Raw genomic sequence first — 4323 nt, forward strand, 5'->3', positions numbered from 1 at the left:
TTTTTTTTTTTTGAGAGATTTTCACTGTAGGGCGCGTGCGCTCGCCAGACAGACAGAGAGAGACATAGAGACAGAAAGCGAGAAATCACCCCCCAGGGGGGATGGTCACGCCGCAATCCCTTCTCCTCCATTCTCCTCTCGGGATCTTGGGCACGCACGCACATGCGCCCGGCGTGAGTTTTAAGCCACCGGGTCCGGGACACGAACCACGGTCTACTACGTGGGAGTCCAGCGACATAGCCATTACGCTAACTGCTGGTTCCCTAAGTCAGGTGTTCTTAACGCTCCTTTTCCAAGTGAGGAAGCTAGGGCACAGAGAAGTTAAATTACTTAAGTAAAATCAGTTAAGGTAACCTGGAAACAACCCAAAAGATGTTGGATTTTTTTTTCTTTTGAGAAGTTTTTACTATAGGGTGCGTGCACTTGCTAGAAAGACAGACAGAAAGCGAGAAATCACCCCCCAGGGGGATGGCCACACTGCAATCCCTTCTCCTCCATTCTCCTCTTGGGATCTTAGGCACACACGCCCACCATGAGTTTAAGCCATGCCAGGACGGGACTCGAACTGCGGTCGACTACATGGGAGTCCAGCGGCATAGCCATTATGCCAACTGTTGGTTCCTATGTATTTTTTTTTAAGAATTTTTTTTTTTGAGAGATTTTTGCTATAGGGTCATGCACTCGCCAGAAAGACAGAGAGAGACAGAGAGACAGAAAGCGAGAAATCACCCCCCAGGGGGATGGCCACACTGCAATCCCTTCTCCTCCATTCTCCTCTTGGGATCTTAGGCACACACGCCCACCATGAGTTTAAGCCATGCCAGGACGGGACTCGAACTGCGGTCGACTACACGGGAGTCCAGCGACATAGCCATTACCCTAACTGCTGGTCCCTATTTATTTAAATTTGACCAGAGAGAGAGACACAGAGAGAGAGAGAGAGAGTGGGAAAGCCAGGTCCAGGACTTGAACCGAGGCCGACCATGTGGCAGTCCAGTGCCCTTAACCACATACCACCTACCCACCCCCAAAATATGTACTTGTATCCTCTTTGCTACACTGCATCTTGGAAAATGATGCAATTTCCCAGAACAGATAAGAAACGCTAACTGGAGAAGCTCTTCCTTCCTAGAAACCAGTCTCTTCCTCTTCTTTTTTTTTTTTTTTTTTTTTTTTTTTTTTTTCCCTTCAATTTGTTATAGAGTGTGTCCACTTGCCAGAGGGAGAGAAAAAGAGAGAAAATCCCCCAAGAGAGATGGCCACACTGCAATTCCTTCTCCACCGTTCTCTCAGGATTTGGGGCATGCACACATAGGTGTCTGGTGTCCAGGACTTGAACCATGCAGTCAGCTATGTGGGATCCAACTGCTTTAACCACCATGCCAACAGCTGGCCAACCAAGCATTGGGGGTTGGCCACAGAAAGACTTGTGTGAGGGGACCAGCAGATGGCATGGTGGTTAAAGTACTGGACACTCCCACATGGTTGACCACGGTTTGAGTCGTGGACCTGGTGGCTTGCTTTCTCACTTTCTATCTCTTTTTCTCTGTCTCTCTCTGGTCAAATTAAACTAAATGAATGGATAAATAAAATTTAAAATAAATAATTATTAATAAAAAGAAATACTTCTGTGACATTTTCATTAAAATACATGGAGGGGCCGGCAAATGACGTAATGGCTATGTCGTTGGACTCCCTTTGCAGGGACCGTCTGGGCATGAACACGTCTCTCTGAGTGGGGAAGGCTGTGGATTAGAAATAGACGCAATAACAAACACACAAAGACACATAGGTATAGAAAAGCGAGACGATTGGGTGGGCACAGCTTCTCTGATGGAGAAGTTGCGGCCAGAACCAGCCCCAGGTTTATTCTTTTAAAGGGCAGAAAATGGGGGAAGGGGGAGATGGGATGCAAAGGGAATGGGGAAGAAGAAGAAAGTGGAATGCAAAGAGAATAAGGGAGGAGAAATCAGCATGCAAAGCCAGTTGTTTGGGATGTAAATTGTCTGAAGATGTGAAAATGACTGAAGTCATATAATTTCTCTGACCTTTTTGGGGACAATCTGATAAACGCATGTGACTTTCTTAAGCCCAATATTGGGCAGTATTGGGGTATTGGGTGTTAACAACCACAGGAAGACAACCGTTGACAACAGGCAGATATTGCTTTTGTATGTAGATGCCTTTTAATAGCCCTGCTAGAGTAGCTTATGGAAGCACGTATTTGCATGTGTCTATAGGCCATATGTTTTTAGATTGGCTGCTCTCCACAGGGACCAGCAGATGGTGTAATGGCTATGTTGCTGGACTCCCATGTAGAACTTAACCGCAAGCCGGGCACCTGTGCGCGCGTGTGCCCAAGATCCCGAGAGGAGAATGAAGGAGATGGGATTGTGGCATGGCCATCCCCCCGGGGAATGATTTCTTGCTTTCTGTCTCTGTCTCTCTCTGTTTTTCTGGTGAGTGCATGCGCTCTATAGCAAAAACCTCAAAAAAAAAAAAAAAATGGGGACAGACCAGCAGATGGCACGGTGGTTAAGGTGCTGGACACTCCCTCATAGCCAATCATGCTCGGAGTCTCAGACCTGGTAGCTTTCTCTCTCTCTCTCTGGGTGTGTGTTTCTCTCTGGTCAAATTTTTAAAAAAAGTAAATGAGGGACCAGCAGTTAGCATAATGGCTATGTCACTGGACTCCCATGTAGTCGACCGCGGTTTGAGTCCCATTGAGCTTAAACTCACACTGGGTATGTGTACGTGTGTGCCCAAGATCCCGAGAGGAGAATGGAGGACAAGGGATTGCGGCGTGGCCATCCCCCCTGGGGGGTGATTGCTCACTTTCTGTTTCTCTGTCTCTCTGTGTCTTTCTGGCGCCCTATAGCAAAGACCTCTCCAAAAAAAAAAAAAGAAAGATCTCTACTCCCCCATTCCAACACTGCCCACTTCATCACTACTACTGGTGTGGAATGAAATGTGATTAAAAAAAGAAAAAAAGCTTAGAGGTCTCACCATCTGAGTTTAAATCTAGACTTTCCTACTTACTAAATACTTATTTGACCTTGGGCAAGTTACCCAACCTCCCTCCCTGTGTCTGTCTCCTCACCTTTAAAATGGGGATTGTAACAGTGTGTATTTCACAGAATTGGAGTGAGGACAAAAGCAATTTGTAAACGTAAATGCTTAGATTAGAATAGCTGTTAGCATAGCAAGTACTCAATAAATGTGATATTATTTTTTTAAAGAATTATTTATTTAATTTTATTTATTCATTCATCTATTTTAATTTGGCCAGAGATAGAAAAAAAAAATGGGGACAGACCAGCAGATGGCACGGTGGTTAAGGTGCTGGACACTCCCTCATAGCCAATCATGCTCGGAGTCTCAGACCTGGTAGCTTTCTCTCTCTCTCTCTGGGTGTGTGTTTCTCTCTGGTCAAATTTTTAAAAAAAGTAAATGAGGGACCAGCAGTTAGCATAATGGCTATGTCACTGGACTCCCATGTAGTCGACCGCGGTTTGAGTCCCATTGAGCTTAAACTCACACTGGGTATGTGTACGTGTGTGCCCAAGATCCCGAGAGGAGAATGGAGGACAAGGGATTGCGGCGTGGCCATCCCCCCTGGGGGGTGATTGCTCACTTTCTGTTTCTCTGTCTCTCTGTGTCTTTCTGGCGCCCTATAGCAAAGACCTCTCCAAAAAAAAAAAAAGAAAGATCTCTACTCCCCCATTCCAACACTGCCCACTTCATCACTACTACTGGTGTGGAATGAAATGTGATTAAAAAAAGAAAAAAAGCTTAGAGGTCTCACCATCTGAGTTTAAATCTAGACTTTCCTACTTACTAAATACTTATTTGACCTTGGGCAAGTTACCCAACCTCCCTCCCTGTGTCTGTCTCCTCACCTTTAAAATGGGGATTGTAACAGTGTGTATTTCACAGAATTGGAGTGAGGACAAAAGCAATTTGTAAACGTAAATGCTTAGATTAGAATAGCTGTTAGCATAGCAAGTACTCAATAAATGTGATATTATTTTTTTAAAGAATTATTTATTTAATTTTATTTATTCATTCATCTATTTTAATTTGGCCAGAGATAGACACACAGAGAGAGAGAGGGAAAGTGAGAAAGCAAGCTACCAGGTCCAGGACTTGAACTTTGGTCGCCCATGTGGGAGTGTCCAGCACCTTAACCACTACGCCACCTGCTGGCCCAAATGTGATGTTATTTTGTTGTTATTATTATTGCAAATCAAGAGATCAATCCCAAAACAGACATTATAACTAAAGTAGTTTCTCACCTTTTGCAAAGAAACAAATCACACCTCA

Source organism: Tupaia chinensis, unplaced genomic scaffold (genome assembly GCF_000334495.1).
Source record: "Tupaia chinensis unplaced genomic scaffold, TupChi_1.0 Scaffold000330_1, whole genome shotgun sequence".
Classification (NCBI taxonomy): domain Eukaryota; kingdom Metazoa; phylum Chordata; class Mammalia; order Scandentia; family Tupaiidae; genus Tupaia; species Tupaia belangeri.